The sequence below is a fragment of the Epinephelus lanceolatus genome, chromosome 15 (genome assembly GCF_041903045.1).
Source record: "Epinephelus lanceolatus isolate andai-2023 chromosome 15, ASM4190304v1, whole genome shotgun sequence".
Taxonomy (NCBI): Eukaryota; Metazoa; Chordata; class Actinopteri; order Perciformes; family Serranidae; genus Epinephelus; species Epinephelus lanceolatus.
The window spans coordinates 17,765,088-17,777,500 of record NC_135748.1 but is presented as its reverse complement, the minus strand read 5'-3'; the positions used below and the strand labels follow the sequence as shown (position 1 = coordinate 17,777,500).

The 12,413-nt window shown below is 44.3% G+C and overlaps 1 protein-coding gene across 8 annotated transcripts in view; it reads right to left on the bottom strand.

The window, feature by feature from the left end:
- Positions 1-12,413, bottom strand: part of LOC117266673 (AT-rich interactive domain-containing protein 1B-like) — a 232,511-nt gene that overhangs the window by 117,330 nt on the left and 102,768 nt on the right. The gene's annotated exons all lie outside the window — the stretch shown is intronic.

The window sequence follows — 12,413 nt, the reverse complement described above, 5'->3', positions numbered from 1 at the left end:
TGGCAGGACAGTAAACAGGAGAAGTGGGCTGCACAACAGGCATCAGTCAAGGCTGAATACCACGAGGAGAAAACCCCTCCACACCTCAATGCCTCCTTCCTTCCCTGTTTCCTTCCCAGCCAAACCCTCCTCCCCGCCTCCCTCTTTTTCCCTCATTCTGTCTCTTTCTTCTTCTATTCCCTTTTTGACTCTCCTGCAACACCTTCCAGACACTGAAGCCTTTCTCTCTTCCCACGCTGTGTTTTTTTTCTCTTTAAGTTCTTCTCTTTTTCCCCTCTTCAATCTATTATCAGCGAAGCAACCGGGTCTTTAACACAGTAAACTTGGCCAGGCAAAGACGAGCCCACACACGTTCACAGACATACATACTCACGCATGCAGAAATAAAGTAAACACTGTCGATATCATGCACACAATGCCGGGTCAGACACTTTGTAACATAAGTAATTAACACATTGTTGAACCGGTCTTTACATGAGAGGAGAGCTCAATTACATACACTCCGAGCAAAGGATCATGCACACACATGTACACACACAAGGACGCAAACAAATATAAAGCACTTTGGCACGCACACGCACACTCTGGCGGGCATCCAGACTGAGTCTTGTTGCTTGTGTCTATAAAGCCCTGAGCACCATATCGACAACTGTAATAACTGTGGCTGGCAGGAGAGAGCAGATTACAGCCGCAATCATAGCCCCCGCACACACACACACACGCATGCACACACAGCTACACATCTTCTCTTTCTGTCAAAGACCTGTTTCTTTTCATCACCGATATAGATACACACATGTCTGGGTCCATCTCATGGCCTATATAAAGCAGTAATATTGTAGCAGCAGACAGCTGAATGGTAACAGCATGTCTGGGGTTCAATACAGCAACACACAAACATACCGTACACACAGACATGCGGTCAGTCACGGCCAGGACAGGGACAAAATGTAGGTGTAAAACACACTCAGATGGTGGTATAGTAGTCAAATAAAGGCTGAAAATGATTAACCACTGTAGCTTAAAAGAAATCTAAATATTTAGAAATTGCAGGTGCCATACTTTGAATTATAAAAAAATCAAATATTATTGATTGTACGATAAATTAAAGACTGCTAACTACAAGATGACTTACTATCAGAGACTAATCAGTCTTTTCGGTGCCCCCACACACCTACAAATGCCATCTAATCTCACAAAGCCAAACTCAGACCGGGAAATTGTTCTTTCGAGAAACAGAGAGCAGGTGGACAACCAGTCAGTAAACCAGACAGCACATGAGTAAGCCAGTCAGGCAGCAAGCTGGTCAGCAAGGGTCTGTAATGGCAGTGCAAGGCCACTGGTGGAAAATGAAAGTGGGCTATATTGGAGTGGAGAGAGCAGGCTAAGATTGGGGTCAGAACTATATGGTGCACAGGCCAAGGAGAGGAAATATGTGGAGAGGAGAGGAGAGAACCAGACTGAACTACATAAAAAAAATACCACATTTTCTAGAAATTAAAGGGGCACTACGCCGCTTTAAGAAATAAAGGTCAGCCTTACTAGTTATGAAGAGTCTTGCTCATTCTGTAAAAATGGTATTGTAATGTCTTTTGTGTCACTGGATGGATGAGCTTTGTCAAGTGTGACAATGCTGACGATGTCATCAGGTTTATACCAGCTTGGAGACTGCAAAAGTACAGTATATCAGAAAGCCAGTGGTAAAAACGAGGGGCATGTAGGTGTGGGCATTTACCAGACAAGGCGGGTCTCATGAACAAAAGCTTTTCATTGCATTATGGGAAATGTAGTTTTGAGCATTTATGATTCACATAGAGGAATTAAAGTTAGGGGTCTGAGTTAAGGCTTCATCACAATAAAATTGTTGCACATAACACCCTTGGTCTACTCCTTCATTCATTCATTTTCCGTAGCCGCTTATCATGTTAGGGGTAGCGGGGGAGCTGGAGCCTTGGTCACCAGACTATCGCACTGCTGACACACAGAGACAGACTACCATTCACACTCACATTCACACCTACGGCCAATTTAGAGTCACCAATTAACCTGCATGTGTTTGGACTTGGTGGGAGGAAGCTGGAGTACCCAGAGAAAACCCACGCTGACACAAGGAGAACATGCAAACTCTGCACAGAAGGGCTTCCCCACCGCGGGTTTGAAGCAAGAACCCTCTTGCTGTGAGGCGACAATGCTAACCATTGCACCACCGTGTCACCAAGTATTTCAGCTTTTCTCCTGATCTTGGTCTTATACTAAAGGAGTCCCTTAAAATAAGTTGCACAAACGACCTTAGATATTACAACCGTGACTGCAAGCAAATGAGTCTCGATCGAAATTGTAGAATATTAGGACAGTTAGGGAACCAGTCAGTAAACACTGCAAGATGGCTATGGATGAACACCTAACACCAGTTGTTTGAAACGGCTTTGGCCGCTACAATGAACGAGTTAGACTTGGATTTTTCTCTAAAAGAGGAACAGAAGACGGCGCTCGAGTCTTTCCTTTGCAAGAAGGACGTTTTTGCTGTTTTGCCAACCGGATACGGCAAGAGTTTAATCTACCAGTTAGCTCTGCTGGTAGCGCTCTGGATATGTCACCCCGTGTATTGTTCTGATTGATCATGTATTATCCAATTGCGTGCAGTGATATTTACAAATGCACGCTTGGTGCCGCCCCTCGAGTTGGGCCATTTTCATTACTCATGGCCAGACCTTAAATCTTTCTAGATTTGGGTCTGGATTTCCATGCTATAACTAAGTAAGGATTTAAAGGGAATCTGTGCAACACCCTTAACTCCCTCAGCTAAGGATAAATTAAGCTTTATGTGTCATACTTAAGGAGAAAACTTACAGCCCCAGGATATTTCCCTCTTCTCCTCCAATTCTGACCTTTTTTTAATGGTTTGTGCCCAACTTTTCCCCGGGAGGAATTCATAAAGTGCTCCTAACTTCTAAATGACATGACGGAGTGTCCCTTTAAAAACATGTCAGCGGGATAACTGATGTTACCACTTGTGTGTTGGTTTAGTTATTTGTTTTTTAGTTTTTAGGTATTTTTAAAATTTCATTTCCTGTCGTAAAGTTTGAGTTTTTGTTGGTCACTCTGTTCTTTCTGCATTTAGCCAAATAACCACTCCAAGTATGAAAAATATCACAAAAACATCACTTCCTGAGCAGGTACTGTAGGATCTCTACGAGAGCAATAGCAGCTAACATTAGATGTTAAAACATTAATACAGTGGGTAAAATATGTATCATTTGCCAGTACAGGATGATAAAATGGATAATAAAATGTTACAGATTATGACATTACTATTCTCACATTCAGTATACTGTTGTATCCAGGAACATTTACAAACTAAGTGGAGAGCTTGGGCACACTAAGAATGATAGGCATGTGGTAGGCTGTAGTATCAGTGCAAAGTTACATTATAGACACAGAGGCAGAACTACATTATCATTAAATAGACTGTATATGGACAATGAGTGTGACTTGGTTATGTATATGCTGATCACAGTGTTGATATTGTGTCTGAACACCACATCTGTAAAACACTATCCTATACTTTTCTTCCCTTTATCCCCCGCATCCATTTCAATCATCCTCTTCTTTTCTCCTCTATTTCACCTTTCCTCATTTCTGCACCGTTCCCTCCCTTCTTTACTCTCATCCCTCTCTTTCTTTCTCTTCTTTTCCCTCTCCATCGGCCCCCGACCAAGGAGAAGCGATTTGCAGCAGCAATCCGTCGCTAATTCTCGCTCAGCGTTCATGAAAAATGTATAGCAGGCAGACTGTAGGGAGATGTAGATTGGCGCTGGGCCCTCAGCGAGAGCCTGGCTCTGCATTAATGGAACATTATTTTCAACCTCTCCATCCCTCCTCTCCCTATATGTCTCCTCTCTCCCTCCCTTCATCGTTTTCATCTTTTTTATTATACTACCTTATTCTAAAGCAAGTTCTATCTATCTATCTATCTATCTATCTATCTATCTATCTATCTATCTATCTATCTACCTTTGAAAGTACTCGTCGCTCTTAGAGTTTGAAACAAAAGCCATAAATATTCGAGGACTCAGTGGAATATTAGGAGCTCAAACAACCCAAACACAGCTATCTGCAATCTGAACAACTCTGTGTGTGTGTGTGTGTGTGTGCAAATGTGTGTGTTTTTTCACTTGCGGTCGCTCGTGCGTTTGCCTGTGAGCGCAGTGTGCAGCCAGCTAAACCTTCTCAAAGATAATAAGAGGAAAAACTTTATCTTAATCTTTAAAAGGCACGACGTGAAGTCTGAATCCAGCTGTGAAATGGGACGTGTGTGTGTGTGTGTGTGTGTGCGCGCGCGTGCATCTTAGCGTGAATTTCCAGATACGTTCGTGTGTGCCTGTGTGTGTGTGTTTAAAGCACAGGTATCTTATGAGAGTAGATTAATAACAGCACTGTAATGCCATCAGGACTAGTCACAGTGTGGATCATGCATAATAAACCTCCCAAGGAGTTTACGCACACACACACACACACACACACACACACACACACATACACACTTCCTGTCACTATAGCAACACTGGCGGTGTTGCTGCCCCTAACTTCAAAGTCAGATGTAATTTCAGCCTCCCAGCAGCCAGAGGGAGCCATGGTGATGACAGAACATTCCTCCTCAGATGGCTCCTTCCTCCCTCCATCCCTCCTTCATTTCCTTCACTTTTCTTCTCCTCTGCTTCTCTGCTGCCTCCTTTCTTCCTTCCTCCCCTGCCTAGCCAGCCTGCTGGGAGGCCAGGCATCCAGGACCAGACATAAAAATAAACCCAGAAAGGTTAGAAGTGGATGACTGAAAGGAGGGATAGAGGGAGTGAAAGGGGAAGGGGGGGGGGGGGGGGCAGAGCGGGGGGACGCTAAAGAAGGGAGGAGGGAAGAGAAGAGGGAGGGAGATGAGGATGAAAAGGAAGGAGGGAGATGATGCAGTCTTTCACTTCTTTTTTCCTTTTACAGCAACTAAGTCTCTGTTTTTCCCTGGTACAGTCAAAAGAGTGAAAAATGAGCCGAAAACACACTATCAGCTGCAGCAACTGTCACTCAACTTCAAATATTTGTTACTTCAATCCACATTATCATCCAACGAGGAATAAAAATCCTTCCAGATTCATATACTGAAAAATCATTTGACAAGAGAACATTCCCATGTCCAAACTTCTAATGAATATAAAATAGACGTTTCCAATCTTCAGCTCAGATTGGCTCAATAACATTTGAAGCCATTTTAACAGTTAATTTAAATATTAATGTGGTAACAGAAAATCACCATTTATAATGGAGGGCTTAGTGCCAGAAGGGCATATTTGGCATTAATGGTTGGTGAAAATGAAATCTATATATCAAACATGAGCAGATCTATTTTGTGTTCTGAGAGCAACGTGATGGAGTGTTTTATCAAAAGCAAATCAAACACATGGTGAACTGAGTGAGCTGATGTGACGTCCAGCCGGGATCTTCGTCGCATTTTTAGAACAACATCGGATGTAACACCTCGAAAGGACAAGGCAAACTGGTAAAACACGCAGTGTGTCATGTTCGTTTACTGTGTATATCCAACTTCACGATAAAGCAGCCTCGGCTTTCACACACTGTCACGCTGTTGACTGTCCTGTGGTGGAAAGGGGAGGACATTTAAGAAGGTGTCGATGTCTGTTTTGTGTCCTCAAAATTAAAAAAAAAAAACAGTAATACATACACACTGCTGCTCCACATACAGAAACACACACAAATGCACACACTTACACAAGCACACACAGTCAACCATTTTCCATTTACATCACCCATTTTTTACAAGATGTTAATGCAGAATCCTGCTTGTCACTGAAATGCAGATTACTGGTGTGTGTGTGTGTGTGTGTGTGTGTGTGTGTATTTCTGTGTTAATGGAAACCCACAGAAATTAGCTGCTTCTCCATTTCTGTCCTATTTTGTCCTGAATTTGAACTAGTCTTCCTAATCTCTTAGAAGAAACAAGCTTTGACAAAAGCCACCAGCCACAGAAGGAGAACTGTTGGGCAAAGGATGAAAAAAAAAAAAGATGCAGAGGGGAAACATTTCTCTCCTTCTAGGGTCAGTCATCGCTCCCTCTCCTCCTCCTCCCCCTCTCTTATCTCCCCCCTCTGCCTCTCCTCCTCTGTAGGAGAGGCTGGTGGAGAGGCGCCAGTGGAACGAGACTGGTGTTTTCTTAACCAAGTTCATCCCTCTCCATTTCCCCCTCACTCTCAAATCATAAAGCCTGTCACACACTAGGGGTGTACGCATGTGTAAGCATAGGGGTAGGTAAGTGTGTAAGAGCAGTGCTTGGACAGAGCGCGTGCACGCATGCACACACAGTCTCTTCTCTCTGCTGTGCTTGGCTTCAGTCAGCCAGCCTGTCAGGGGTGGATGGGTATAAACATGGCCTCCTTCGCAGCTGCGGAGCTTCTCTCCCGTCTCTGTACCACTGCTGCTCAACCTTGTGTTACCAGTTTGCTTTAACAACCTACACTGGCCGGCATAGTTCCCAGTAGGTAGAACAGTGTGTAGCCATCAAATTTTGCCATAAGATACAGCTAAAAAGCCTTCAAGCAAAAAATACTTTATTGATTCCCATAGGGAAATTCTCTTTTGGTGTGTCTCTCCTCCACAGGGGATGAGAGTGCAGTGTCAGCTGCAGAGGAGTGCTGGTGGGGATTCAGTGTCCTGCTAAAGGTGCAGATGCTTGTCAACACGCAGGCTCAAACTTGGATCCTCCAACTAGTAGCTGGCCTCTTTTCAGGTGGTCATCATTTCAATCTGGACATGTAGAGCTGCGGTCTAAAGTGTGTTCACAATTCAAACTTAATCTCAAGCCTCACTCCTCTCAAGGCTTTGCAGACGTGTAAGCTGCTAAAATATTAAAAACAAGCTACAAACACTTAGAAACTGCCTAATTAAAACAACAGTGTCTGCGAATACAGTTTCAGATACGATCCCAGGTGGATTCTCTAGGTTCGAAATGATGCTGGTGATGTGTATAGATGAAAGACCCAGAGAAATTTTAACTGCAGATCAATTCCACTTCCTGTACGTCTGTGTTTTCAAGCCGTTGGGGAACAAATGGTATGGCCCCAGCAAAAACACGTGTTCCCTGCTCTTGAGGATCAAAAAAACTACGCGTGTACATGAAACTGTGTGTGCGCACTAAATGATTCATGAGGAGCAAATGAAAACAGGCTGGCATACAAGCGGAAAAATAGCCCGTGTGCATTTTCGATGAAGCCAGGGTCCTCTGACTCGCTGTGTCATGATATCTGGGTCTGCGGTGGAACGGGGCAGAGGTGGAGACATGCATTACGTGTGTGTGTGTGTGTGTGTGTGTGTGTGTGGTGGCAAATTTGAGGAGTACCAGTGTGAGAAATAGTGCAAGTTTAATACAGAAATCTCAAATCATATGGTAAATTATGGAATCCTGGGGAGCGCATACGGTCTTCCAACACATAAAGGGACAATGAATCAATCACTGTGACTTACTCATATTTGAGCGAATGGGTCTAGGGGTTTAAGACTGGCGTGACTGGGAGCATTCCCCTATACCTCAGAGTGTGAAACTGGCTTCAGATTAGCTGTCCTGTTCTCAGAGCCGCAATGTGTTCATAGCAGTGGCAGGGAGCTGCTGTGGCCTTCAGTGCTGCTGTCTGTTCTAAGAATAGGCAGCAGGGTCCAGAGAACATCTCGTCTCTGAGTCTCCGTGTCTCCCTCTCTCCCCCACCTACCCTCCTTTTCTCTCTCCACATGCTGCAAAAACATATCTGAAGTATACATGGAAAGATATAAGCAGAAATTATACACTTCTACATGAGAAATGTATTAAGAATGACTGTTTGGCTGCATTTTGTCAGTGTAATTTGAATGATCCCCCTAAAATATATGCTGAATGATTTGCATCTACACTACGTAATCTTTGTGTATTTTAAACCATATGTCCAAACCAATAAAAGAGGCATATTTTTCTTTCCACCGGTCCCTCCCCACTACTTTACCTCCTTTCCTGTCTCTCCCACCACTTTCTTCCTTCCTTGTTCATCTCCCTTGCATTTCTCTGCTTTCTTGACTCCCTCTGTCTCCTTTTCTCCTCTCCTCTCCTCTCCTCTCCCTCCCCCCTGTGTGCACTAATGTGGAGGCTGAATCTAACCCTGCTGGATGACATTACTCTGCGCTGCCTGCTGGCCTGTCTGCCTGCCTGGGGACTCTAAAATAAAACACAGCAGTGGGGAGAGCCGGAGTGAGAGCACATACTGTATAGGCAGCTCAACTGACATGCTCTGATAGAGAGCACACACACACTCGGTGTGTGAAAACGGCTCGCAGAGGACAGAATGTGTATCAAAGTGTGTGACGCGTGTGTGTGTTTGTGAGCAAAGAGGTCCGTGTGAGTGTGAGTGTGGTTGCAGACAGGGAGAGAGAGGGGAGGGGAGCAGGCCTCTCCAGCTGTGCCCTGTCAATCATTCATGACCTAACACTTGGAATAACAGAGGAGGGCAAGGTGGACAGGAGTGAGAGGGAAGAGACAGAGAGGGAGAGATAGTGTTTCTGAATTTTCCCTTTTGTCTGATGGAAAATAAGTCAAGGAGGGGCAAATGAGCACTGAAAGACATACAAAAATATTTTTGCTATGTGTGCCTATGTGTGTGTGTGTGTGTGTGTGTGTGTGTGTGTGCTAGTGTGAATAACATGTCGCTGCCGGAACCCCATAGCCTGAATTCAACATCCCTCACCCTGAACAAGTGACAAAAAGATAACCACGTTTCACTTCACCGCTTCACACCCTCTCTCTCTCTCTTACTCATTCTCTTTCTCATCCTGCTCTTCAACCCTCCTCTCCTCCCTCCCCCCTTCCTCACCTCACCCTCCCACCCCCAGCTCTCTCTCTCTGTCTTTCCACATGGCTGGCCATCCTCTCCCATGTCCCAGAGGATGGGAGGCTGCGCGGCAGCTTGGCAGGCTGTCAGGGGAGCGCCGGAGAGCAGGGAACATGTAGTGACTGGAACGGGGGTGGCAGTGGGGTTGGGGTGGAAGGGGGAGATGGGGGGGGGGGGTCAGTGGGTATGAAAGCCCTGGCTCCTCACCTCAGTGTGGCACTGGAAGAACTGGCTCTGCTTAGCAGTGTTAGGCAAAAGATACAAAGTGCTGAGGCACTGCAGAGAGGAGGAAAACACAGAGCTCTCACTCTGCCTCTGTTAACGTATACTAGAAACGTCACCACTATATACAGCAGGAAATAACCAGAAAGCAGTCACATGTCAGCCCGAGCCAATCATGAGGTCTAGCTCTGTAACCGACATCACATGTCACCATTTGTTGCTACGCCTGTCGTGAAGAATTGGGGTAATTTTAAAAATGGCGACAAAGAGATGCATCATTCTTTCAAATTTCTGTGCAATCCAAACATTGATCTGTTTCGCATCCAAAGGGAAAAAAATAAACAGACAGAATGAAAAAGTTTTGTCAAAACTTACGGCCTTTGGTTGGAGATACAAACTGCATATGTACAAACAAAAATCAAAAAAGAACAGTTGGTTTCACCTTTATCTAACATTTACATCCCTGTATTTTTCTTATTCTCACTGTGTGAAGTGCAACTACAAGTGGGAGAGAATATTTGGGAGCAACTGGCAACTTTTCTTAAAAGTTTCACTATCGATTGGTTCATCTTCTCAGTAGATGATCTTTGCTTTGGCTGCTGACTTCACTATTTTGTGGAACCGGAAGAACAGGCTCAGCTAGACCTCAGCAAGTCTAAAGAGGCAGAAAATACTGTGAGAGAAAAACTGTTGAGTTACTGTAAGGCTAATCGGGGTACAAAATTAGTACCATTCACTAGCCAAATGCTGGTAGCTGGTAGATTTGCTTTACTCACCCTGATGCTAACACTATACTGAATATCAGGTGATTAAATGCCAGGTCAGTTTAAAATGACACACTGAAAAGGCACTGATAAACAGTAAAGTAACTTCTGACACCATGAGGTGAGACCAAAGCTGTTAAACCTATAAGAAATTCCATGAAAACACCACTCAATCATTCATTCATTAATACTGAGAACCACTGTGATAGAAAAGCAACACAATTCAATATGAATGCCAGCCTCAACCACATGAACATTACTGTCAGAGCCCAAGCTGCATAGAAATGCTACCACTAATGCTAATGCTACACTAGCAAGCTAGTGCTGAGCATTTATTTTTATAATTGGAGCATTTAAGTGATGGTGATTTTATATTAACTGTAGCGTTAACGACACAGATACTGTACAATGATATGGGATGCAAGGCATGCTGTGTCTCCAATACATTACATTTTAAAAGACCCATGGGGCACTGTGACTTGCATTTGTGGTAAGTTACTAAAGCTCTTTTTCCCTTTGGTCTCCCTTCAAAAATCCCGCCACATCACACAGCAGACTCGTCCCAAAACAACAACATGACACTTTGCCGACCCGCGCTCCCTCCCTCCTGACAGAGAGAAAGGGAAAAAAAAGATGACAGCAGCTTTAGATCTGACATCAAACGCCGGCGAGAGAGTGAGAAAGAGAGAGGGGGAGAGAGGAAAAAAACGGTTACATCTCTGCCGTGACAGCTTGCTGGAAGAGCCTGGCAAACGCTGAGCGAATTCTCTCTCCTTCTCTCTCTCTCTCTCTCTCTCCTCTTCTATCTATCCATCTCTCCCTCTCTGTGTCTCTCACTCTCATCAAAACTTGCCGCCGATTAGGATCTCGGCGAGCCATGCGCTTTGGATGGGATGTGAAAACACACGGAGAACCCAAGGGGTAAAACGCCAGGATTAAAGTGGTGAGGGAATATGGGGTGATATCGGTGGTGGTTCAAATAGATCGGCCCCCGCGACTGCAGTGGCTCCTCGCCTCGCCTTGCTCTCTCGCTCCGGATTCACACACTGATACATCAAGGCCATTTCTCATTATAGCACGAGGGTGGAAAAAAAAGCTTTCATGATGCTACTTTAGAGGAAAAGACAGAGAGGAAGAGGGAAGGGGGGTAAAGAGTGTGGGAGAATGAAAACGAAAGAAAAAAGAGAGAAAAAAATGCCAAGATAAAGCAGCTGACATACTACTAGTATGTTATGGAGGAAAAAACTGAGAAAGAGATAGAAAGAGTGGCTGTGTGTATGCACATGAGAAAGAGGAGCAGGAATCACTTGAAAAACTGACAGATAAATCAGCCGCTGATTTCAATCAAGGAAGAGTCAGTTCACGACCAATGAACACAGACTTTAAAAGTATCACTCCTTGGAAAATAGTATGGCTTAATTTGAGTTCATACACTTAATTTAGCTTTCCTTGCAGTTCATTCCTCCACTCCCGAGGCAGCTCCAAAGTATCTGGTAAATTAAACGGCACACACCTCAAGCAGTGCCAATATTTGCAACCATTTGCAAATGTCTATTTATTCTATTCTTGAAAGTGCTGAGGAGCTGTGAGGGGAGAAATTATATTGAGTAAAAAACGATTAGTTTAGCCAAAAAAACTGGAGCAGCCCACATCTCTCTCCCCTCATAGATCAGCCTGGCCTTGCCATTTCTTCTCAATTACTCCTCCAGTCAACCTGCTTAACGATTTTTTGCTCGCCCAAATGCCAAATGCGTGTGGGTTTGCATGTGTGACTGCGTGCATTAGCGGGAAAGTCTGTGTCCGTGCATATGCTTTCCTGCGCATGTGGGTGTATGTGTGAGTGAGTGCATGGCGCTTAGGCCACAGGCTGATGCATGTGGCCTTTTTGCCATCGGCATGGATGCCAGTCAAAACACAGACATGAGCTCTGAAAGGAGCAGTCAGATCCATGTCTCCTATGGGGCGTGAGACAAGGAGGCGTGTCACGGGATGAACGGAGGCTTACAACTGAATGTTAGACAGTACACTGTAAAAATACAGGAAGTGGAGGAAGACACGGAAACAAATATTACTTTCAGGCTTGACAGTGTGTTTTGGTGTCTATTACGACAAAGGACCCTCTCTCACACACACACACACACACACACAGAATCCTTTCCCTAATGTGTAAGTTTGTATGTGTCAAACTCGGTGATACTTTGGTGGGCAGAACTGTCTATCACTCAAAGGGGTAATGACCCATCCAGCTGGGTGGGCGCATCAACTCAACAACCAACAATCCACTACTATCGATGCAAAGTAAAAACATCAATCTATAGCATAATCTTTAAAATACACCTTTATTTTGAAATTCCAATGGCATGTCTCTGTCACCATTTCCACTGACAATTGCAAGCAGCCCAAAAAAAAAAAACTTCTATGCAATGTTTTATGCAATGTAAAATGCCATAGGCTTAAGCTAATAATGGTGACTAGCAAAAATCAACTGTTTTGTCTGTGAACCTTGACAGTTATA